The sequence below is a fragment of the Meles meles genome, chromosome 21 (genome assembly GCF_922984935.1).
Source record: "Meles meles chromosome 21, mMelMel3.1 paternal haplotype, whole genome shotgun sequence".
Lineage (NCBI taxonomy): Eukaryota > Metazoa > Chordata > Mammalia > Carnivora > Mustelidae > Meles > Meles meles.
This window is the reverse complement of record NC_060086.1, coordinates 7,449,081-7,475,026: the sequence shown is the minus strand read 5'-3', so window position 1 is coordinate 7,475,026 and position 25,946 is coordinate 7,449,081. Positions and strand designations below refer to the sequence as shown.

The following is a 25,946-nucleotide window of genomic DNA, read 5'->3' as shown; positions in this document are numbered from 1 at the left end:
GAAAGAGAAATCAAGAGGGGACTCCTTCAAGGTGCCCCTTACAGATCTGGGAACAAGGAAGGGGAGAACAACTTTAGGGGAGTGTAGAAATCATTTGGAAGAAGAGGAAGGACTGGGAGAGCTTGAAAGGGCAGGGAAGGCATTGGAGGCAGGGGAGCAGGATGGATGGAGAATGAGTCTGTACAAAGTTGTAGAATCAAAATGCTGTGGTACTGGCCTCAGGACAGGCATATGGACCAATGGGGTAGAACAGAGAGCCCAGAGATAAACCCTCACATACATGGCCAACTAATATTCAACAAGACCCGTGGGTGCCTTTCCATGGCGGGAGGAGGGTCTTTTCAACAGATGGCGTTGGGAAAGCTGGATATCCAGTGCAAAAGAGTGAAGTCGGATCCTTATCTTGTACAAAAAGAACAGAAACAAAATTTAATTCAAAACGGATCAAAATCTTCAAGCTCTAAAACTCCTAGAAGAAAAAAATGGGGCAGAGGGAGATCTTCATGACATTCAATTTGGTAGTGATTTCTTGAATAGGACACCAGGGGAGCAGGCAATGAGGGAAAAAAGAGATACCTCGAACTTCGTCAAAATTAAAAACCTTGCCTGCATCGAAGGACACGATTGAGAGAATGAAAAGACAGTCCCCAGAATGAGAGACAACTCTGTGATGAAAATACAGCTGTGAATCTTTGGGACCTTAGATGAGATACCAGTTTCTTAGTTGTTTTTGTTTTTTTTTTTTAAGATTTTATTTATTTACTTGACAGACAGAGATCACAAGTAGGCAGAGAGGCAGGCAGAGGGGGAGGGAGCAGGCTCCCCACTAAGCAGAGAACCCAATGCGGGGCTCCATCCCAGGACCCTGAGATCATGACCTGAGCTGAAGGCAGAGGCTTTAACCCACTGAGTCACCCAGGCGCCCCTAAATCACATATTTGATAAGGGTCTGGTATCCAGACCGTGTAAAGAACTCTCATAACTCAACCATAAAAAGGCAACCCAGTTAAAAAATCGGGCAAGGGATGTGAATGAACATTTCTCCAGAGGAGACAGACAAACACCAATAAATACACGCTCGGCCTCATTCATCACTTGGGAAATGCAAATAACCGAATTGAGAGACCTCTTCAGACTCAGTAGGATTTCTGTACTGAAAGAAAGAAGGAAAGAGAGAGAGAGAGCGAGAAAGGAAGCATGGGAGGGAGGGATGGGGTGAATTAAAATGGTGCCGTTACTATAACACAGTGGCAGTTTTCCCAAACAAGAATTACCAAATGGCTCCGCAATTTGAATCCCACACACATACCCAAGGGAATTGTAGGCAGGTGTTCCAACAAAAGTGTGCACAGGAATGAGCCTATCAGCATGAATCATAATCAGCCTCCAAGGAGAAACAGCCCGCCTGTCCATCAGTGGATGCGTGGCCAGATAACACGTGATATATACATACAGAGACGTATTTGGCCATAAAAAGGAATGAAGGACTGATGCTGAAACACAGATGAATCTTGAAAACGTTAAGTGGAGGAAACAAATCTGAAAGGGGCATAGACTGGGAAATGTCGCCAATTGTGTAGGCAAATCCACAGAGACAGAAAACACACTAGTGGTCGCCACGGTGTGGGGGGAGGGGGAAAGGGAAATGGGGCATGAGCGCTAATGGGGCTGGTGTCTTTTTGGGGAGTGATAAAAATGTCCTGGGATTAATGGTGATGGTTGCCTAGCTTTTTTTTTTTTTTTTTTTTTTTTTTTTTTGCGAGGGAGAGAACACGTGTGTGTGCAGGCACATGGTGGGAGGGAAAGAGAGAGAATCTTTTTTTTTAATATTTTATTTATTTGATAGAGAGAAATCACAGCTAGGCAGAGAGGCAGGCAGAGAGAGAGGAGGAAGCAGGCTCCGCCGAGCAGAGAGCCTGATGCGGGGCTCGATCCCAGGACCCTGAGATCATGACCTGAGCCGAAGGCAGAGGCCCCAACCCACTGAGCCACCCAGGCGCCCCAAGAGAGAGAATCTGAAGCAGGCTCCGTGCCCAGCGCCACCTCACAGCCCTGAGATCATGACCTGAGCTGAAATCAAGAGTCCGACGCTTTACTGACTGAGCCACCCAGGCGCCCCTCACCCTTTTTAGAGAGTGCACGACTTTTTGAATACGCTAAAATCTACAGAATCTGTACACTTCATAATGGTGGATTTTATGGTAGGGGAATCAAATCTCCACAAAAAATGTGTGTGGAGAAATAGAAATTTAAGAATAAGTGAAACACATGATATTAGAGGCAAGATGGCGGAGGAGTAAGCAGACCGAGGCGACATCAGGTCGCAGGAGTTCGGCTAGACAGCCACCCAGCTATCCCAAACACCTACAAACCCAACAAGAGATGAAGAGAAGAAGAGCAGCAATTCTAGGAACAGAAAATCGACCACTTTCCGGAAGGCGGGTCAGGCGGAGACGTGAACCGGAAGCGACGGGAGGGCCGACCGTGGGTGGGGGGGAGGGGCGGTTCCTGGCCGCGGTGGAGCCGGAGCCGGAATCAAGGAATCAACCGTGCAGAAGTCGCTTCACGGAGGGACGTCGCTACAGAGGCGGGGGTGGGACCCTGGTGGGGACAGCGTGGTCGCAGGTCCTGCGGGTCCCAGAAGGACGGGGTGTCTGAGGGTGGCAGAGCTCGCGGGTATCAGAGCAGGGACGCCCGCGGCAGACAGAGCCGAGGAGAGGCTCCCAGCTCGGGGTCACCTTAAGCCGTGATCCGAGGCACAGCCAGGCCACGGCTCTCCGCGCAGGGACCCCACACGCGGTGGATCCGGGGAGACTCACCTTCCTTCTCCAGGACAAGCGGGCAGGAGTGCGTGGTGGGAAGCTGCGGGGTTTGCAGACTCCAGATGGGGCCTCATCAGAGATGGAGATGCTCGGTCACAGGCCTGGGAACTCGGAGCGTGGTGGAGACCAGCGACACAGGAGGGAAGGACGGCTTTTCTCCGAGAGCGCACTGAGGAGCGGCCCGGAGCTCTCGGCTCCTGGGCCGGGGACTAGGAAGCCGCCATCTTCACTGCCGCCATCTTCACTCCTGCCCTCCGGAGCTCTACGGAAAGCGCTGAGGGAACAAAAGCTCCGAGCGCGAACCGAGCAGACGACTTAGCCTGGCCCCTGGCAAGGGCGGTGCAATTCCAGCTCCCGCAGAGACACTTGAGAATCAGCAACAGGCCCTTCGCCAGAAGAACAGCAAGAACATCCAGCCAAGACCAAGCTCACTGATCAAGGAGAACTGCAGAAGTCCAGAGGAGGGGAAAGCAAAGCAAGGAATTCATGGCTTTTCCCCCATGATTCTTGCAAATAAATAAATAAATAATACACAATTTAAAAAAATTTTTTTTCTTATTCTATTTTTTTTTAACCTTGCCTCTTCCCTCTTTTAACCTTTTTTCACTAGTTCATCTTAACAATACCTTTTTTAAAAAAAAAAACTTTTTAAAGGGCACCTGAGTGGCTCAGTGGGTTGGGCCTCTGCCTTCAGCTCAGGTCATGATCCCAGGGTCATGGGATCGAGCCCCGCATCCGGCTCTCTGCTTAGTGGGACACCTGTTTCCCCCCGCCTCTCTCTGCCTGCTTGTGATCTCTGTCTTCCAAGTAAATAAGTAAAATCTTAAAAAAAAATATGTACCCTAAATCTAGCACATGGCTTTGTTCTAGTCTCCAGCCTGAGCACATGCTCTCCTTTTCTTTTCTTTTTTTAAGATTTTATTTATTTATTTGACAGAGAAAGAGATCACAAGTAGGCAGAGAGGCAGGCAGAGAGAGAGGAGGAAGCAGGTTCCCTGCTGAGCAGAGAGCCTGATACAGGACTCAATCCCAGGACCCTGAGATCATGACCTGAACCAAAGGCAGAGGCTTAACACACTGAGCCACCCAGGTGCCCTTCTCCTCTTCTTCCTTTTTTTTTTTTCTTTTCCAACCAACTTATCTTACCAATTCCTTTTTTAGAATTTTTTTAAAATTTTCATCTTTACAGTCATATTCCATCCCTTCTTCGTGTTTACCTTTATTTTTGTGTGTATGTGTATATATATATATTTCTTTCTTTAAAATCTTAGGGGGTAGTTTCTTCTAAGAGACCAAAATACACCCAAAATCAAGTGGGTGGCTCTGTTCTTGTCACCAGTCTAATATATATATATATAAATATATTTTAATTAATAATAATATTTATATATAATTATGTATATTATTATATATATAATTAATATATATATTTTTAATTCCTTTTTTCCCCCTTTCTTCTCCCCCCAGTTTTCAGTCTCTTCTGATTTGGTTAGTGTACATTTTCCTGGGGTCTTTGCCACCATTTTAGTATTTTTTTCCCTCATTCATATATTCTTAACTGGATAAAATGACAAGGTGGAAAAACTCACCACAAAACAAGAGGCACTACTGATGGCTAGGGACCTAATCAATATGGAAATTGATAATATGTCAGATCTAGAGTTCAGAAAGACGATTCTCAAAGTGCTAGCTGGCCTCGAAAAAGGCATGGAAGATATTAGAGAACTTCTTTCTGGAGAAATAAAAGAACTAAAATCTAACCAAGTTGAAATTTAAAAAAGCTATTAATGAGGTACAATAAAAAATGGAGGCTCTTACTGCTAGGATAAATGAGGCAGAAGAGAGAATTAGTGATATATAAGACCCAATGATGGAGAGTAAAGAAGGTGAGAAAAAGAGAGACAAACAACTACTGGCCCATGAGGGGAGAATTTGATAGGTAAGTGATACCATAAGATGAAACAATATTAGAATAATTGGGATTCCAGAAGAAGAAGAAAGAGAGAGAGGGGCAGAAGTTATATTGGAGTGAATTATAGTAGAGAATTTTCCTAATATGGCAAAGGGAACAAGCATCAAATTCAGGAGGCACAGAGCATCCCCCTCAAAATCAATTAAAATAGGTCCACAACCCCTCAACTAAGAGTAAAACTTACAAGTCTTAGTGACAAAGAGAAAATCATGAAAGCAGCTTAGGACAAGAAGTCTGTAACATATGAAGGTAGAAATATTAGATTGGCAGCAGACCTATCCACTGACCCAGCAGGCCAGAAAGGACTGGCAAGATATAGTCAGAGCACTAAATGAGAAAAATATGCAGCCAAGAATACTATATCCAGTTAAGGTGTCATTGAAAATAGGAGAGATAAAAAGCTTCCAGGACAAACAAAACTGAAAGAATTTGAAAACACCAAACCAGCCCTACAGGAAATATTGAAAGGGGTCCTCTAAGCAAAGAGAGAGCCTAAAAGTAGTAGACCAGAAAGGAACAGAGACAATATACAGTAACAGTCACCTTACAGGCAATATAATGGCACTAAATTCATATCTTTCAATAGTTAACCTGAATGTAAATGGGCTAAATGCCCCAATCAAAAGATACAGGGATCAGAATGGATAAAAAACCAAAACCCATCTATATGCTATCTATAAGAAACTCATTTTAGACCCAAAGACACCTCCAGATTTAAAGTGAGGGGGTGGAAAACAATTTACCATGCTAATAGAAACCAAAAGAAAGCCAGGGTGGCAATCCTTATATCAGATAAATTAGATTTTAGGCCAAAGACTATAATGAGAGATGAGGAAAGACACACTATATACTCAAAGGGTCTGTCCAACAAGAAGATCTAACAATTTTAAATATCTATGCCCCTAACATGGGAGCAGCCAACTATATAAACCAATTAATAACAAAATCAAAGAAACACATCAATAATAATACAATAATAGTAGGGGACTTTAACACTCCCTTCACTGAAATGGACAGATCACCCAAACAAAAGATCAACAAGGAAATAATGGCCTTAAATGACACACTGGACCAGATGGACATCACAGATATATTCAGAACATTTCATCCCAAAGCAAAAGAATACACATTCTTCTCTAGTGCACATGGAACAGTCTCCAGAATAGATCACCTCCTGGGTCACAAATCAGGTCTCAACCAGTACCAAAAGATTGGGATCATTCCCTGCATATTTTCAGACCACAATCCTCTGAAGCTAGAACTCAATCACAAGAGGAAAGTTGGAAAGAACTCAAGTACATGGAGGCTAAAGAGCATCCTACAAAAGAATTAATGGGTCAACCAGGAAATTAAAGAAGAATTGAAAAAATTCATGGAAACAAATGAAAATGAAAACACAACAGTTCAAAATCTATGGGATGCAACAAAGGCAGTCCTGAGAGGAAAATATATAGCGGTACAAGCCTTTCTCAAGAAACAAGAAAGGTCTCAAGTACACAACCTAACCCTACACCTAAAGGAGCTGGAGGAAGAACAGCAAAGAAAGCCTCTACCCAGCAGGAGAAGAGAAATAATAAAGATCGAGAAAAATCAATGAAATTGAAACAAAAAGGACAGTAGAACAAATCAAAGAAACTGGGAACTGTTTCTTTGAAAGCATTAATAAGATTGATAGACCCCTGGCCAGACTTATCAAAAAGAAAAAACAAAGGACTCAAATTAATAAAATCATGAATGAAAGAGGAGAGATCACAACCAACACCAAAGAAATACAATTATAAGAACATATTATGATCAACTATACATCAGCAAATTTGAGAATCTGGAAGAAATGGATGCATTGGGGCGCCTGGGTGGCTCAGTGGATTAAGCCGCTGCCTTCGGCTCGGGTCATGATCTCAGGGTCCTGGGATCGAGCCCCGCATCGGGCTCTCTGCTCCGCAGGGAGCCTGCTTCCTCCTCTCTCTCTGCCTGCCTCTCTGCCTACTTGTAATCTCTCTCTCTGTCAAATAAATAAATAAAATCTTTAAAAAAAAAAAAAAGAAATGGATACATTCCTAGAGATGTATAAACTACCAAAACTGAACCAGGAAGAAATATAAAACCTGAACAGACCCATAACCAATAAGGAGATGGAAACAGTGATCAAAAATCTCCCAATGGGGCGCCTGGGTGGCTCAGTGGTTAAGCCTCTGTCTTCAGCTCAGGTCATGATCCCAGAGGCCTGAGATCAAGTGCCACATCAGACTCTCTGCTCAGCGGGGAGGCTGCTTCCTCCTTTCTCTCTGCCTGCCTCTCTGCCTACTTGTGATCTCTGTCTGTCAAATAAATAGATAAAATCTTTAAAAAAAAATCTCCCAACAAACAAAAGCCCAGGGCCAGATGGCTTCCCAGGGGAATTCTACCAAACATTTAAAGAAAGATTAATACCTATTCTCCTGAAACTGTTCCAAAAAATAGAAATGGAAGGAAAACTTCCAAACTCAATTTATGAGGCCAGCATCACCTTGACCCCAAAACCATACAAAGACCCCATCAAAAAGGAGAATTACAGACCAGTATCCTTGGTGAACACAGATGTGAAAATTCTCATCAAAATACTAGCCAACAGGATCCAAAAATACATTGAAAGGATTATTCATGACAACCAAGTGGGATTTATTCCTGGGCTGTAAGGTTGGTTCAATATCCGCAAATCAATCAATGTGATACAATACATTAATGAAAGAACAACAACCATATGATACTCTCAATAGATGCTGAAAAAGCATTTGAAAAAGCACAACATCCTTTCTTGATTAAAACTCTTCAAAATGTAGGCATAGAGGCTACACACATCCATATCATCAAAGCCATCTATGCAAACCCACAGCGAATATCATTCTCAATGGGGAAAAACTGAGAACTTTTCCCCTAATGTCAGGAACATGGCAGGGCTGTCCACTATCACCACTGCTAACATAGTACTTGAAGTCCTAGCCTCAGCAATCAGACGACAAAAAGAAATAAAAGGCATCCGAATCAGCAAAGAAGAAGTAAAACTATCACTCTTTGCAGATGATATGATACTTTATGTGGAAAACCCAAAAGACTCCACTCCAAAACTGCTAGAACTCATACAGGAATTCAGTAAAGTGTCAGGATATAAAATCAATGTACAGAAATCAGTTACATTTCTATACACCAACAGCAAGAAGAAAGAGAAATTAAGGAGTTGATCCCATTTATAGTTGCACCCAAAACCATAAGATACCTAGGAATAAACCTAACCAAAGAGGTGAAGACTCTGTACTCAGAAAACTATAAAGTACTCATGAAAGAAATGAGGAAGACACAAAGAAATGGAAAAATGTTCTATGCTCATGGATTGGAAGAACAAATATTGTGAAAATGTCTATGCTACCTAAAGCAATCTACACATTCAGTGCAATCCCTATCAAAATACCATCAATTTTTTTCAAAGAAATGGAACAAATAATCCTAAAATTTATATGGAAGCAGAAAAGACCCTGAATAGCCAGAGGAATGTTGAAAAAGAAAGCCAAAGTTGGTGGCATCACAATTCCAGACCTCAAGCTCTATTACAAAGCTGTAATCATCAAGACAGTATGGTACTGGCACAAAAACAGACACATAGATCAATGGAACAGAACAGAGGGCCCAGAAATGGACCCTCAACTCTATGGCCGACTAATCTTTGACAAAGCAGGAAAAAATGTCCAATGGAAAAAAAGTCTCTTCAACAACTGGTGTGGGGAAAATTGGACAGCCACACGCAGAAGAATGAAACTGGGCCCTTTCCTTACACCACACACAAAAATAGACTTAAAATGGATGAAAGACCTCGATGTGAGACAGGAATCCATCAAAATCCTTGAGGAGAACGCAGGCAGCAACCTCTTCGACCTCAGCCGCGCAACTTCTTCCTGGAAACATTGCCAAAGGCAAGGAAAGCAAGGGCAAAAATGAACTATTGGGACTTCATCAAGATCAAAAGCTTTTGCACAGCAAAGGAACAATCAACAAAACCAAAAGACAACTGACAGAATGAGAGAAGATATTCGCAAATGACATATCAGATAAAGGGCTAGTATACAAAATCTATAAAGAACTTATCAAACTCAGCACCCAAAGAACATATAATCCAATCAAGAAATGGGCAGAGGACATGAACAGACATTTCTGCAAAGAAGACATCCAGATGGCCAACAGACCCATGAAAAAGTGCTCCACATCCCTCAGCATCAGGGAAATACAAATCAAAACCACAATGAGATACCACCTCACACCAGTCAGAATGGCTAAAATTAACAAGTCAGGAAATGACAGATGTTGGCAAGGATGCAGAGAAAGGGGAACCCTCCTACACTGTTGGTGGAAATGCAAGCTGGTGCAGCCACTCTGGAAAACAGCATGGAAATTCCTCAAAAAGTTGATAATAGAGCTACCCTATGACCCAGGAATCTCACTACTGGGTATTTACCCTAAAGGTATAAATGTAGTGATCCGAAGGGGCATGTGCACCCAAATGTTTATAGCAGCAATGTCCACAATAGCCAAACTATGGAAAGAACCTAGATGTCCATCAACAGATGAAAGGATAAAGAAGATGTGGTATATATACACAATGGAATACTATGCAGCCATCAAAAGAAATGAAATGTTGCCATTTGCGACGACGTGGATGGAACTAGAGGGTATTATGCTGAGTGAAATAAGTCAATCTGAGAAAGACAATTATCATATGATCTCCCTGATATGAGGAATTTGAGAGGCGGGGGTGGGGGGTTGTGGGGGGTAGGAAAGGAAAAAATGAAACAAGATGGGATTGGGAGGGAGACAAACCTTAAGAGACTCTTAATCTCACAAAACAAATTGAGGGTTGCTGGGTGGCGGGGGTATATGGAGAGGGTATTTGGGTTATGGACATTGGGGAGGGTATGGGCTATGGTGAGTGCTATGAAGTGTATAAACCGGACAATTCACAGACCTGTACCCCTGGGGCTAATAACACATTATATGTTAATAAAAATAATTAATTTTAAAAAACCAAGAGAGTATGAAACCAGAAAAAAAAAAGAAAGAAAAACCTGATAGACCTGTATGCCAAGAAGAAGAATGAATTTTCCTGTATGTAGATTTTAAAATAAATTTCAAATATGACAAAATTTCAGGTTTCTTGACAGTAGAGCCTATATCTGAATCAAATTTGTACCTCCTCGGAGAGTCTGGTATGTTGCCCTATGGTTAATAGTCATGTATTAAAGAAAATGATGGTGGTGTGGGGCGGGAGGGTCAGCCCGCTAAGTAGCTGCCTTCTGCTCAGGTTATGATCCCAGAGTGCTGGGATTGAGCCCTGCCATCCCCACCGTGGGGCTCCCTGCTCAGTGGGGAGTTTGCTTCTCTCTCTCCCTCTGCCCCTCCCCCCACTCGTGCTCTCATGCTCTCTCTCGCTCTCTCTCAAATAAATAAATAAAATCTTTAAATATAAATAAAGTAAACAATAATTAGGGGTGCCTGGGTGGCTCAATCAGATTAAGCGTCCAACTCTTGATCTCAGCTCGGGACTTGATCTCAAGAGTTGGGAATTCAAGCCCCAGACTGGGCTACTTGACAAAACAAAACCAAAGCCAAATAAAAAAAAAAATCTTAAAAAAAAGGGGGGTTGCCTGGGTGTCTCAGTGGATTAAGCTGCTGCCTTCGGCTCAGGTCATGATCTCAGAGTCGTGGGACTGAGCCCCGAATAGGACTCTCTGCTCGGCGGGGAACCTGCTTCCCTTCCTCTCTCTCTGCCTGCCCCTCTGCCTACTTGTGATCTCCGTCTGTCAAGTAAATAAAAAAATAAAATCTTTAAAAAAAAACAAAAACAAAAAACAAAGCCAAAACAAACAAACAAAAAACATTTAAACCACATGATTAAATCGAAATTATTTTTGGCGACAAGCATTAACATCTTTAGAACAATTGTTCTCTCATTCCCATAGTCCAATACTGGCAAGAGGTTGCCATTTCTCAAGGACTGACAAGCTTCCAGCTCTAGAGAGAGCACAGTGACCCAGAGAGACACTCCCCGAGGTACTGTCAAGCTAAGTCAGTGTGCCCTGAGGCTTCCAGAGAAACAAACCCTCAGTCTGACCTGACCAACCATCCACCATCTCTCCTCCCTCTGTTCTGACTCAATTTCCAGTACCTCCTTCCCAGAATTTCTACGTTGGTGTGTAAACCCGTGCAAGCAATAACCTTTCACTGGGTCACTGAGGTTTGCAGGTGTGACCTTCTCACCAAGGCCCTGGGGCACATAGAAGGCACACACGTCCCAGGTGGCATTTGTTCCCTAGAGTGTGTGATGGGGCCGTGGGGGGCGGGGGAGGGGTGGGGATGCACCAGCTTTTGAATCAGAGCACCTGAATTCAAGGGGATGCTGAGGCTGACTTTCCAAATCTGTGAAGAGGAACAAATGAGGTCCTATTTGTGGAAGTTTTATAAAATACTCTATAAAAGTAATTTGCTCAACCAGTTCTTATCTCTGTGTGTCCCTCCCCAGGATGGCCAGCCCACCCAGACCCTGCATTTCCTAGGACTCAGATCTGCCCCTTCCCAGCATCCCTGCCCCAGCAATTCCCGCAGCGCTGCCCTAACCTTGGCCTCTGTTATCGCTAGAGGCTTCCCAGGTCACCACCCTGCCTCGGGCTTTTTCCTGGAAGGGAATAGGAAGGACGCAGATCCACGTGGAGGTGAATCCTGGTTTTGCTTCTCGCCGTCTGGGGACCTGGCTTCATCCTTTCCAGCTGTAAAATGGGCACAATAAAGCTTCCCTGAAAACAGGAGAAGCAATGTAGGTCAGACACCTGGCAAAACAAGCCATCAGTACATTGTAGCTGTTAAGACCGGCCCCTCCCCCCTCCTCCCGCCCCTCGGGTGCCAGATCAACCATCCAAAACCAGATTGGGCTCCAAATCCACCTGCCGCCGCTCACCCGCTGGAAATGAAGTAGGAACTCCTGGCTTGGGAAGCACGGATCGATCTCAAGGGGGAAATCAGAGAGACTGCCCGTCACGCGGGGATGGCTGAGGCATCAAGGCCGGCGGGAGGAATGAAGGCCGTGAGTAAGCGGGGGGAATGATTGAGATCCACCTGATCTCGCAGAGAGAGATCCAGACCTTGGAGAAAAAAGCAAAATGAGGAGAGGAAAGGAAGCAGAACGAGGGCCTAGTGTGCATTCTTTTGGCAACTAGAGTGAGGAAAGCGGGGCACGGGGGGCAATCTGGAAGAAAAAAAAAAAAAAAGAACCAAGAACCCGGGGCAAGCGACACCGGGTTGCCCTGGCAACAGACTCCGCGCCCCGCCCGCAAGTCCGGAGGGTCCTAAGGGGACAGGTAAAATGAGCAAGAAAACAACCTTTTTTTTTTTTTTTTTTTTTTTTGGTAGGTTGCTGAGATTTGGGGGAGGGGGGGTTGTGGTACCATCATAGTGAACACTGACCTATACAAAAATTCTGGTACCTGGAAGTAAGGACGGAAATTTAAAAAGAGAGGTATGGGTCCAAGAGGACTGTCATTCAAGGCTGAGAAAGTCACAGTCCACATTGTGCAATAGCAAAACCTTTGTTAAAATTATCCTCTGAGATGACTTGGTGGGAAGATCATTTAGGTAATAAGGTTTTGGCTTTGGGTAAGGCCGTGGGAAAACAGAATTTGGGGTAGCATGAGGGTCTGTTGGGTGCGCTTGAAAAGGAAGTCACAAAGCCAACTACATTTTTTAGGAAGCTGTAGCATGGAAAGAACCATTAATCTATACTAAGAGAAACAGTGACTGTTTCGATACTTAAAATAACCTCTGGGTCTCCCAACATTTTACAGGAAGGAAGCGAGCTGAGGTCGTAGCTCAGCCTTCATGGGGATCGTGTGACCCCAGGTCTGTTTCAGATATGGCCACTGGGTTGGATGGTGTAGATGGAGCCTCCTAGACAGTGGACCCGCGAGCCATACAGAGTGACTTCCAGGGACAGAACCAAGTCACTTCCCCCAATCCCAGGTAGGCAGCCTTCCATCTTTCCCCTACCCGAGAAAGTTTATTATGGATAACCTTTCCTGTTCTACTATTCTGTGTTGGTCAATGTTGGGGAGGGGAGGGTCTGGAAGTCAAGGACTTTCTCCTGAGCCCAGGTAGGGGGGAACTTTTGCAAGGTATGCCCAGGGGGATTTTAGAGGTGTTTATGGAAATATATGATCATTAGGGGCACCTGGGTGGCTCAGTGGGTTAAGCCTCTGCCTCAGCTCAGGTCATGATCTCAGGGTCCTGGAATCGAGCCCTGCATCAGGCTCTCTGCTCAGCGGGGAGCCTGCTTCTCCCTCTCTCTGCCTGCCTCTCTGCCTGCTTGTGATCTCTCTCTCTGTCAAATAAATAAATATAGTCTTAAAGAAAAGAAAATATATAATTAAATTAAAAGACATCTTCTTTAGCATTACATCAGCAATGGGGCCCAGTGCTGACAAGAGGTTTGTATTTCTCAGTGATTGATAGGTCATCAGTGACAATGAGCTCATGCCTACCTTGACCGTCACTTTCTGAGACATTGCCAAGTGACATCTGGATAAGTGTGTTCCAGGCTTTCCAGAGAAACAAATCTTTTGTTCTGACTGCTCCCCGACCACAACTTCTTCTGCACGTTTTCATCCGACTTCCTCTGCTCCCCTTTCCAGCTGCAGCTGAATTTCTCAACACACACACACCTCCATCCCTGATGGCTCCCGGGATCAAAATGTTCCCTTCTTGCTAGAGGTCATCTCAGTGGTAAACCTCAACTCAGCGCACCAGCTCAAGTTCAGATCAATCTCTTGCTAAAGATTTGAGAATTCTTCTTTGCTGAGAGAACCCAGCAGGTGACAGTTACAACCCCCTACGTCTCCTCTTCTTCAGGTTAGATATCCCCATGGTTTTCATGGCTCTTTATATTTTTTTGACATTTTATTTATTTACTTATTTGAGGTGGGGGGAGAGGGAGAGAGAGCATGAGCAGAGTGGAGGGGCCCAGGGAGAGGGAGAGAGGATCTGAAGCAAACTCCATGCTGAGTCAGACACTTAACCAACTGAGCCACCCAGGAACCCCTTCGTGTATCTGTCACAGAAAGAGGTTAACCCTTAAGTGTTTTGTAAAACCTAAAGTGAAACATACACGTAAGTTATTGCATTGCCCGGATTCAAAATTCAGTCTCCATCCTGGAAACTCGGCTCTGAACACATCCGCATCGATTTCCCCACTGAAAAAATAATGCCAACAACCGGCAAGGCTTTGCCTCCTGAATTTTTCATCACACCATTAGTTGTAATGGCAAAAAGAATCCAAAAATTGTCTCCAATGTGTGTGTGTTTACAGCCCGGCAAAGGTATCAATGCTGCCGTTTAAAATTGTGTTTATCTACCCAAGAGAAGGGAAAGTGTTTGTCCACGCAAAAATGTGTACCAGGTGTTCATTGTAGCATTATTTTTAATAGCTGAAAGGTAGAAACAAATCATCTGTACACGAATGGATAAACGGATGAGGTATATTCGCGCAGAATATTATTAGGACATAGACTCTTGTTCAGCCATTAAAAAGGAGCAGCCCACGGATACGTGCTACGATACGGAGGAACCTTGAGAAAATGATGGTAAGTGAAAGAAGCCAGACACTCAAGGCTACCTGTTGCACGATTCCATTTGTAAGAAATGTCTAGAATAAGCATGTCCACAGAGACAGACATTAGCTTAGTGGTTATCAGATGTTTAAGGCAGGGAGGAATTGGGAGTCATGGCTAACAGGTATGAGGTTTCTTTTTGGGGTGATGAAAATGTTCTAAAATTGATCGTGGTGGGGGCGCCTGGGTGGCTTAGTGGGTTAAGTGACTGCCTTCGGCTCAGGTCATGATCCCAGAGTCCCGGGATCAAGTCCTGCATCGGGCTCCCAGCTCCATGGGGAGTCTGCTTCTCCCTCTGACCTTCTCCCCTTTCATGCTCTCTCTCACTCTCTCTCTCCAATAAATAAATAAAATCTTTTAAAAAGGTGAAAAATAAAATTGATCGTGGTGTGATTACAAGGCTTTGCGAATATACTAAAAGCCATCGAATGGTACACTTTCGAGGGATGAATTGTATGGCATGTGAATTATAACTCAATAAGGTTGTTAAAAATATGTTTACTGGGGGGGCCTCTGGGTGGCTCAGTTGGGTAAGCACCTGCTTTCAGCTCAGGTCATGATCCCAGGGTCCTGGAATCGAGCCCCACATTGGGCTCCCTGCTCAGCAGTGAGTCTGCTTCTCCCTCTCCCTCTGCCCCCTCTCCTGCTTCCTCTCTGTCAAATAAATAAAATCTTCTAAAGATTTTATTTGTTTATTTGACAGACAGAGATCACAAGTAGGCAGAGCGGCAGGTGGTGGAGGGCAGGAGCAGACTCCCCACTGAGCAGAGAGACCGATGTGGGGCTTGATCCCAGGACCCCATGATCATGACCTGAGCCAAAGGCAGAGGCTGTAACCCACTGAGCCACCCAGGTGCCCAATAAATAAAATCTTTTAAAAAGCATGTTTACTGAATAGTTTTCAACTATTAGATGGATCTTTCCAAACCTCCCTGTTTAAAGTCACCGTAGCCACTCCACCCAGCGTTTTCACTGCTGAGCTACATCTGGGTTCAGATTCCCCGCCCTGCAGAGCTGCTCACCTGGCGGAGGGGTGTTCTTTTCAGGCTGGTCAGTGGATCACTCAAAAGTCCACTCACGAACCTCCAACTGTCGACATTGGCTTTGGCACCGGCTCTGAAGGTGAGCATGACAAGGTTCTGGCCCTCCGTGGCTCATGGTCAGAAGCCCGAGCAGTGCGCTCACACGATGCGTGCTCTTCTTGGGCTCCAGCATGCCAGGTGTCTGACTGCGCCTTCCACCTCCCAAACCATTCCAGGCTGCTCCATAGTTAGACGGATGTTCTCGTCCTGAGGGAGAGGAACAGCTTTCCCCTCCCTTCCCGTTCTCTGCAGGTCTATCTGGGAAAGATGGAAAGATCTGGGAAAGATCGCGGAAACAGTGTCTCCAAGGAAGAAAAGGTAATCGGGGCAGAGGGAAAGCAACTGACACATTTGGGGACCTGGAAGCAGTTCAGGGGGCCTCAGTCTATTCCCATACTGCTCTTGCTTTCCACTTTATTTTGGGGCCCCTGTGTGTCCCAGCCCCTTGTTTTTCTCCATTCATCACCAGCCTTGCCCTGTGCATTCGGTAACGATCTGCAGTTTCCCTGGCCTGGCCTTCGGTGTTCTCTAAGGACCTGGCTTCTACTTTCCTTCTGCCTCTTCCTAGTCCTGGACACTTTGGATAACCTCCCTGACCGGCCATCTTTGCCCCTTGGGACCACAGGCCCAGTCCTCAACAGAGACAACCGGACGGATGCTAACCAGGACATGAAGGGATGGGCTGTAGGGCTCTGTCCTCCTGTCCAAGTGCTCTCACTGGTGTCTTAAATAAAGATAGAGAAGCCCTGGTTTTCAAGTGTGTGTGCCCAGATCTGAGGGTAAGGGTGGAGACACTGTGGCAGGAGGCATTCAGCAACCTGACAGGCTGGAACAAAGGACCAAATGTAAGGAGATGAAATATCTAGACCTCAGGCTATATCTATAAAACCATGCTCATTGCCAGGAAAGGAGGAGCACGGCACAGCATAACATCATATCAGGAAAGACTTGGGCTGGTTAGAAAGGGAAATGCTCTGGTTACGTTCATAATCTGTTTTTAAAGAAATCTCATGGACTCCAGGCTGCATTAATAAAGATCTAATGTCCAGACAAAAAGAGGTGAGAGTCCCACTGTGTTCCCGTCAGACCACACGTGGACTCTAGTGTCTGGTTCTGGAAGTTACCCTGTGGAAGACAGAGATTAACTTAAACAATGGTTCTTAACCCTGGCTGGACGTTATCATCACCTGGGAACTTTTAAGACCCTAGACGCCCAGGCCATACCCTAGACCAAGGAGAATCTATGGAATTCAGAGAGCTTCCAGGTCAGTGAACACATCCACGTTCTAGGAGGGTGATGCACCACAACTCCATGGGGAGAGAAGCTCCTGGGCTTACCACCCTCCCAGGTCTTCTCGCTGTTCATCATCTCCTTTATCCTATCCTTTCATAAAATGTAAACACAGCTGTTTCCCTGAGATTTGTAAGCTGCTCTAGCAAATTAACTGAATCCAAAGTGGGAGTCGGTCTTGGCAACCTCCCGTGTGTAGCCAAGTTGGACAGTTGTGGGTAACCTGGGGACCAGCTGCTTGGCGAATGGTATCTGAAGAGAGGACAAGTCTGACATCAGCACTAGATGGTGCTGAGTGAAGTTTTAGGACACCCAGCTGGTGTTATGCAGAATGTCTTGGTGGGGATAAACCTCCACACATTTGGTGACCAGAAGTGTCAAAAGGGAAGTGTTCTGGGGCACCTGGCTGGCTCAGTCAGTGGAACATATGGCTCTTGATCCTAGGATCATGAGTTCAAGTCCTAAGTTGGGCCTAGAGATTATTTTAAAAGTGTGGGGGGGGGCGCACCTGGATGGCTCAGTCGGTTGGGGGGCCAACTCTTGATTTTGGCTCAGGTCATGGTCTCAGGTCTCAGGGCTCAGGGGTCGAGCCCTGCATCGGGCGCTCTGCTCAGCGGGGAGCCTGCTTCCTCCTCTCTCTCTCTCTCTCTCTCTCTCTGCCTGCCTCTCTGCCTACTTGCGATTGCTCTCTGTCAAATAAATAAATAAAATCTTTAAAAAATTCTTAAAATAAATGGGTAATTCTTAGAAAAAAAAAGCTTCTGGGTGAGAGTATGGGAGACTCACAGGAGAAAGGGTGACTGTTTTTCTTTTCCTGATAAAATCTTATTACGAGGAATATTCACTTGATCTTTTGGTTGGAGTGGTAACTTCTGGGACCCTGGGATCATGACCTGAGCCAAAGGCAGAGCTGCCCAGGCGTCCCCCTCCCCACCTTTATTCTTAGTAAAATCTTGGAGGAGATACTTAGGGACCGTGCAAATATCCTGTTTCTCCTCCAATCTTCTCAGGCAGCGATACTCATCAAAGCTCCCTGTGTGTTTCCAGTGAGTAACCACAGCTCAATACCCTCGGATGGGGGAGGGTGGTTTTGGGGAGTTGCTGACACGGTGGGTGGGATGGGGGCTTGAGAAGAGATGACATGAGGAATGTCTGAAGGCCTGGAAAAGATGCAGAGACTAGAGCTTCTGAAGTATTCGAAGATTGTCAAGAGTGAATGCCCGTTTGCTGGTGTGGATAAGCTGAGTCCGGAAAAACTCATTTTTGGAAGCTGCAAGCAATCTCCTGGAGCTCAGTAGAGTTTGCTTCAGCTGTGGGGTGCCTGTTCTCTTGTACTGGGGAGTCATTAAGTTTTTGGACATAGAGGGAGTTACTCCTTACCCCATGGTCCCTGGGGAAATTGATGACATCCCCTCTCCCTGGAATAAGAATTATGTATGTATGGAAATTATGTTCTGTATGGAAATGTAAACGGGCTGAAATGTAAATTACCTCCTTCTCAACCTCCTTCATAACCCCCTGTCCTTGTGCTGGCCCCTGGGACACTACTGTGAATGGTGACATGGGGACTCTGGCAACTTTCTTGCCAGTGGGCTGGTTGGAGGGTTAGAGAAGTCTCTTCCAACGTCTGACCTGTGGTAGACACTCATCCCTGGTAAGTGCTCATTACTTGACAGAGAACCTAATTTTTGGCTCTAAGTCTAAGTCACGAGCACCCGGATACTGCTCTTTGGGTCAAAACAAGGACACTGATGTAGAGCTTGGGGGTAGAGCAGCAAGAGGGGCAGGGAGGGCTGGGCTGGGGAAATAAAGCTGTTTTCTGATCAGATAAGGCATCCTTAAGCTAAGGTGACCTAACAAGTATCTGTTTTGCATCTACTTTGTTCTACAGGGTTCTTCTGGGTTTTGGGTCCAGAGGTCTACAGGAGGCGTAGAGCCTGGCCCTACCATGGGTTAGCAGCAGAGCGGAAACCAGATTTCAACTCCTACGGTTCCAACTCAGTACTGAGAAAGCACTCGTTATTGCCAGGGATGAGAGTTGAGTTTCCTGAGAAACAAGTGGAAATTCTGCTATCAGTCGTCCAGCAAAGAGGCTAGTCCTTGGAGACAGGCGTGGGAGTAGTTGGAAAGTGAGAACATTCTTTCCTGGCCCAACGCCTCCTGTTAAACACCAATGTTGACATTGCTGTGAACACTTAATCCAGTAGATCTTGAGTAAAAAGCAGCTTGCAATAACTCTTTGTAATCTGTTGAAGGCCCTACATGCAAAGACAGAGGGTGTCTGATGGAGAAAAGAATCCTCAAGACAGGAACACAGACCTGGAACTCTCCTCCCTGCATTTCCAGCCTGCTCCCCTGCGGAGTTTGGACTCAGCCCTGTGACATCAGCCTGATGTCATAGAATTTCCAGCCTGCTGTCCCATTGGCAACCACAGTCCTGTGAGCCAGTTCCTTAAAATAAATCTCTATCTCTGTTCATACATCTCCGTCTTTATACCTGATTGGGTTTGTGTGTCTGAAAACCCTTGACTAACACCAGCGGTTTCTCCAGAGACTTGCCCCTGTGGCAAGGGCGGAGCCTGAGATTTGGGCAAGAGCCGTGTTGATGGGATCGTGTGGGTGGACCCTGACTGCAGCCCCTTCCAGGACAGGGATGGTCTGTTAAGGGTCAGCCTGAGACAGCCTGCGAGACCGCCCCTGCCCTAGCCCACTCTGTCTAGCCCAGGATTGAGAGTGGTTTTTATATGTTTAAAGTTTTGCTCAAACTAAGAGGATGATGTGACCAAAACTCCATGTGGCCGCGACACCCAAAATATTTATTATTTGGCCTTTCACAGAAACAAGTTTGCCAACATGGTTATGGCTCTCTAACCCTTCATGTTCAGCATACTCTTACCAGATGTTGAAGTCTGATCTCTGCTGTGCTGTGGGGAATTAAGGGATGTGGGGTGTCAAAGGGAGACTGATGGCTTCTCCAGGAGTCAGAGAGGTAGAGGCACCTACCATCAGAGAAGGTGTGTGCCCAGGGCATGAGGGCATGAGAGCTTGAGACCATGGTCATATCATAAAAGACAGGTGGGCTCAGAAGGCGGGAGGGGAAAAAAGTCCTTGGAGCCCGTGGGAGGTGGCATCTGGAGGTTACATGCGGAAATCTCAGATGGCTAATGTGAGACCCATAATGGGTCTCAGTATGGGCAGAGCAGACTCGAAGTAAATCTCATCTGGGGACTTAATGAAAATAATGTGACCTTATTTAGAAAGGTCTGGGGTTACCATTTTTGTGGATGGAAGATCAGAATTAACTCAACATGGAAATTGAGTTGGTGCGGTGAGGTGGTGAGTGGGCAAGGACTTGGCTCCTATGTTGGTTACACTGGGGAGGAGCCAAATGTCGCCAGTCTCTGCTGAGATGTGCGGACATGGCCCTGCTCCAGGAATGGGCACCGCTGTCTAACGACCAGACCCTCTGTTCAATACAGAAATATACCTCAGATGCTGGAATATGAGAAGGCTACAAAGACAAAGCCACTTCTTCTAAAGAAGTCCAAAATAAAGGTTTTTTTGTCAACTTAAGGGTGTACACTTTTAGGGATGCAAATGCCTGTTTGTGATAGATGCTTGTAATGTAATAGTTCTAGTATTTTATTAATTTAGCTACAGGTTCACTTTAAAATAACATTATAGAGGGGAGGAGTCAAGATGGCGGAGAAGTAGCAGACTGAGACTACATTAGGTAGCAGGAGATCAGCTCGATAGCTTATCTAAACATTGCAAACACCTACAAATCCAACGGGAGATCGAAGAGAAGAAGAACAACAATTCTAGAAACAGAAAATCAACCACTTTCTGAAAGGTAGGACTGGGGGAGAAGTGAATCTAAAATGACGTGAAGATAGACCGTGGGGGGAGGGGCCGGATCCCGGCAAGAGGCGGAGCAACGGAGCACAAAGTCGGGACTTTTAAGACTCTGTTCCACTGAGGGACATTGCTCCAGAGGCTAAACCGGGGTGAAGCCCACGCAGGGTCCCCAGGTCCCACAGGGTCACAGAAGGATCAGGGGTGTCGGAGTGTCGCAGAGCTCGCAGGTATTAGAGCGGGGAAGCCGGCTACAGAGACAGAGCCGAGGACTGAGCTCTCAGCTCGGGGTTACCTTAAACTGGTCGCAGGCTGGGTGAGCTCGGAGCATGGCTGGAGGCCGGGGATATGGGAGTGATTGGGTGCTGTCCTCTGGGGGTGCACTGAGGAGTGGGGCCCCGGGCTCTCGGCTCCTCCGGGCCGGAGACTGGGAGCCGCCATTTTCATTCCCGACCTCCGGAACTCTACGGAAAGCGTTCAGGGAACAGAAGCTCCCAAAAGCGAACCCGAGCCGATTACTTAGTCCCGCCCCCGGTAAGGGCGGTGCAATTCCGCCTCGGGCAAAGACACTTGAGAGTCACTACAACAGGCCCCTCCCGCAGAAGATCAACAAAATATCCAGCCAGGACGAAGTTCATCTACCAAGGAAAGCAGGTTCAATACCTAGGACAGCAGCGGAATTCCAGGGGAGGAGAAAGCAAAACATGGAACTCATGGCTTTCTCCCCATGATTCTTTAGTCTTGCGGTTAATTCAATTTTTTTTCCATTTTTTCTTCTTCTGCTAAATTTTTTAAACTTTTACCCTCTTCTTTTTTTAACATTTTTGACTAGTTTATCTAACATATTTTTTCTTTCTTTTTAAAATATTTTTTCTTTATTTGTTTTCTTTTTAAAATTTTTTCTTTTTTTTTTCTGAACCTCTTTTTATCCCCTTTCTCCCCCTCATGATTTGGGGTCTCTTCTGATTTGGTTAAAGTGTATTTTTCTGGGGTCTTTGCCACCCTTTTAGTATTTTATTTACTCCTTCATATCCTCTCATCTGGACAAAATGACAAGGCGGAAAAAATCATCACAAACAAAAGAACAAGAGGCAGTATCGAAGGCTGGGGACCTAAACAACACAGACATTGGTAATATGTCAGATCTAGAGTTCAGAATGACGATTCTGAAGGTTCTAGCCGGGCTCGAGAAAGGCATGGAAGATATTAGAGAAACCCTCTCTGGAGATATAAAAGCCCTTTCTGGAGAAATAAAAGAACTGAAATCTAACCAAGTTGAAATCAAAAAAGCTATTAATGAGGTGCAATCAAAAATGGAGGCTCTCACTGCTAGGATAAATGAGGCAGAAGAAAGAATTAGTGATATAGAAGACCAAATGAAAGAGAACAAAGAAGCTGAGCAAAAGAGGGACAAACAGCTACTGGACCACGAAGGGAGAATTCGAGAGATAAGTGACACCATAAGACGTAACAACATTAGAATAATTGGGATTCCAGAAGAAGAAGAAAGAGAGAAGGGAGCAGAAGGTCTATTGGAGAGAAGTATTGGAGAGAATTTCCCTAATATGGCAAAGGGAACAAGCATCAAAATCCAGGAGGTGCAGAGAACCCACCTCAAAATCAACAAGAATAGGCGCACACCCCGTCACCTAATAGTAAAATTTACAAGTCTTCGTGACAAAGAGAAAATCCTGAAAGCAGCCCGGGAAAAGAAGTCAGTAACATACAATGGTAAAGGTATTAGATTGGCAGCAGACTTATCCACAGAGACTTGGCAGGCCAGAAAAGGCTGGCAGGATATATTCAGAGCACTAAACGAGAAAAACATGCAGCCAAGAATACTATATCCAGCTAGGCTATCATTGAAAATAGAAGGAGAGATAAAAAGCTTCCAGGACAAACAAAAACGGAAAGAATTTGCAAACACCAAACCAGCTCTACAGGAAATATTGAAAGGGGTCCTCTAAGCAAAGAGAGAGCCTAAAAGTAGTAGATCAGAAAGGTACAGAGACAATATACAGTAACAGTCACCTTACAGGCAATACAATGGCACTAAATTCATATCTCTCAATAGTTACCCTGAATGTAAATGGGCTAAATGCCCCAACCAAAAGACACAGGGTATCAGAATGTATTAAAAAACAAAACCCATCTATATGTTGCCTACAAGAAACTCATTTTAGACACGAAGACACCTCCTGGTTTAAAGTGAGGGGGTGGAAAACAATTTACCATGCTAATGGGCATCAGAAGAAAGCTGGGGTGGCAATCTTTATATCAGATCAATTAAATTTTAAGCCAAAGACTATAATAAGAGATGAGGAAGGACACTATATCATACTCAAAGGGTCTGTCCAACAAGAAGATCTAACAATTTTAAATATCTATGCCCCTAACATGGGAGCAGCCAACTATATAAACCAATTAATAACAAAATCAAAGAAACACATCAATAATAATACAATAATAGTAGGGGACTTTAACACTCCCCTCACTGAAATGGACAGATCATCCAAGCAAAAGATCAACAAGGAAATAAAGGCCTTAAATGACACACTGGACCAGACGGACATCGCAGATATACTCAGAACATTTCATCCCAAAGCAACAGAATACACATTCTTCTCTAGTGCACATGGAACCTTCTCCAGAATAGATCACATCCTGGGTCACAAATCAGGTCTCAACCGGTATCAAAAGATTGGGATCGTTCCCTGCATATTTTCAGACCACAATGCTCTGAAGCTAGAACTCAATCATAAGAGGAAAGCTGGAAAGAACCCAAATACATGGAGACTAAACAGCATCCTTCTAAAGAATAATGGGTCAACCAGGAAATTAAAGAAGAATTGAAAAAATTCATGGAAACAAATGAAAATGAAAACACAATGGTTCAAAATCTGCGGGATGCAACAAAGGCAGTCCTGAGAGGAAAATATATAGCGGTACAAGCCTTTCTCAAGAAACAAGAAAGGTGTCAAGTACACAACCTAACCCTACACCTAAAGAAGCTGGAGAAAGAACAAGAAAGAAATCCTAAACCCAGCAGGAGAAGAGAAATCATTAAGGTCAGAGCAGAAATCAATGAAATAGAAACAAACAAACAAACAACAAAACAATAGAAAAAATCGATGAAACTAGGAGTTGGTTCTTTGAAAGAATCAATAAGATTGATAAACCCCTGGCCAGACTTATCAAAAAGAAAAGAGAAAGGAGCCAAATAAATAAAATCATGAATGAAAGAGGAGAGATCACAACTAACACCAAAGAAATACAAACAATTATAAGAAAATACTATGAACAACTCTATGCCAACAAATTTGACAATCTGGAAGAAATGGATGCATTCCTAGAGACATATAAACTACCACAACTGAACCAGGAAGAAATAGAAAACCTGAACAGGCCCATAACCAGTAAGGAGATTGAAACAGTCATCAAAAATCTCCAAACAAACAAAAGCCCAGAGCCAGACGGCTTCCCAGGGGAATTCTACCAAACATTTAAAGAAGAACTAATTCCTATTCTCCTGAAACTGTTCCAAAAAATAGAAATGGAAGGAAAACTTCCAAACTCAATTTATGAGGCCAGCATCACCTTGATCCCAAAACCAGACAAGGATCCCACCAAAAAAGAGAACTACAGACCAATATCCTTGATGAACACAGATGCAAAAATTCTCACCAAAATACTAGTCAATAGGATTCAACAGTACATTGAAAGGATTATTCACCACGATCAAGTGGGATTTATTCCAGAGCTGCAAGGTTGGTTCAACATCCGCAAATCAATCAATGTGATACAACACATTAATAAAAGAAAGAACAAGAACCATATGATACTCTCAATAGATGCTGAAAAAGCATTTCACAAAGTATAGCATCCCTTCCTGATCAAAACTCTTCAAAGTGTAGGGATAGAGGGCACATACCTCAATATTATCAAAGCCATCTATAAAAAACCCACCGCAAATATCATTCTCAATGGAGAAAAACTGAAAGCTTTTCCGTTAAGGTCAGGAACACAGCAGGGATGTCCATTATCACCACTGCTATTCAACATAGTACTAGAAGTCCTAGCCTCAGCAATCAGACAACAAAAAGAAATTAAAGGCATCCAAATCGGCAAAGAAGAAGTCAAACTATCACTCTTCGCAGATGATATGATACTATATGTGGAAAACCCAAAAGACTCCACTCCAAAACTGCTAGAACTTGTACAGGAATTCAGTAAAGTGTCAGGATATAAAATCAATGCACAGAAATCAGTTGCATTTCTGTACACCAACAACAAGACAGAAGAAAGAGAAATTAAGGAGTCAATCCCATTTACAATTGCACCCAAAACTATAAGATACCTAGGAATAAACCTAACCAAAGAGACTAAGAATCTATATGCAGAAAACTACAAAGTACTCATGAAAGAAATTGAGGAAGACACAAAGAAATGGAAAAATGTTCCATGCTCCTGGACTGGAAGAATAAATATTGTGAAAATGTCTATGCTACCTAAAGCAATCTACACATTTAATGCAATCCCTATCAAAATACCATCCATTTTTTTCAAAGAAATGGAACAAATAATCCTAAAATTTATATGGAACCAGAAAAGACCTCGGACAGCCAAAGGAATATTGAAAAAGAAAGCCAAAGTTGGTGGCATCACAATTCCGGACTTCAAGCTCTATTCCAAAGCTGTCATCATCAAGACAGCATGGTACTGACACAAAAACAGACACACAGATCAATGGAACAGAATAGAGAGCCCAGAAATAGACCCTCAACTCTATGGTCAACTTATCTTCGACAAAGCAGGAAAGAATGTCCAATGGAAAAAAGACAGCCTCTTCAATAAATGGTGCTGGGAAAATTGGACAGACACATGCAGAAAAATGAAATTGGACCACTTCCTTACACCACACACGAAAATAGACTCAAAATGGATGAAGGACCTCAATGTGAGAAAGGAATCCATCAAAATCCTTGAGGAGAACGCAGGCAGCAACCTCTTCGACCTCAGCCGCAGCAACATCTTCCTAAGAACATTGGCAAAGGCAAGGGAAGCAAGGGCAAAAATGAATTATTGGGACTTCATCAAGATCAAAAGCTTTTGCACAGCAAAGGAAACAGTTAACAAAACCAAAAGACAACTGACAGAATGGGAGAAGATATTTGCAAACGACATATCAGATAAAGGGCTAGTGTCCAAAATCTATAAGGAACTTAGCAAACTCAACACCCAAAGAAC

At 44.4% G+C, this 25,946-nt stretch overlaps 1 long non-coding RNA gene across 1 annotated transcript; it reads right to left on the bottom strand.

Moving 5' to 3' along the window:
- Window positions 1–2,610: 2,610 nt before the first annotated feature.
- Window positions 2,611–21,052, bottom strand: LOC123934035. Its single transcript, XR_006816726.1, has 5 exons — window positions 20,995–21,052; window positions 15,494–15,811; window positions 11,771–11,954; window positions 11,434–11,609; window positions 2,611–3,267 (listed from the first exon to the last, which is right to left on the bottom strand). It is a non-coding gene; the product is annotated as an uncharacterized LOC123934035 (long non-coding RNA).
- Between the last annotated feature and the right edge of the window lie 4,894 nt (window positions 21,053–25,946).